Source organism: Diplotaxodon limnothrissa, linkage group LG22 (assembly GCF_057381915.1).
Source record: "Diplotaxodon limnothrissa isolate DT_005_m linkage group LG22, D_limnothrissa_male_GT1.1, whole genome shotgun sequence".
Classification (NCBI taxonomy): domain Eukaryota; kingdom Metazoa; phylum Chordata; class Actinopteri; order Cichliformes; family Cichlidae; genus Diplotaxodon; species Diplotaxodon limnothrissa.
In genome coordinates, this window is record NC_140616.1 from 18,400,755 (window position 1) to 18,400,970 (window position 216).

Below are 216 nucleotides of genomic sequence, written 5' to 3' on the forward strand. Positions count from 1 at the left end.
GTGTGCTTTTTTTTAAATGAATCAATCGTGTGATTCTTTGTGACATGAATTATCTTTCTGCTTTTGTTGGAGTTTTTCGTATGTAATTTTAGGGTGTAATATATGTTTATCGACGATATCCGTGATATATTAACCACAATCTTTAAAAAACAAATGATATCATGTGGAAATACAAGAGATATTACCATAGCATGAATGATCACTATCCTTTGTTAT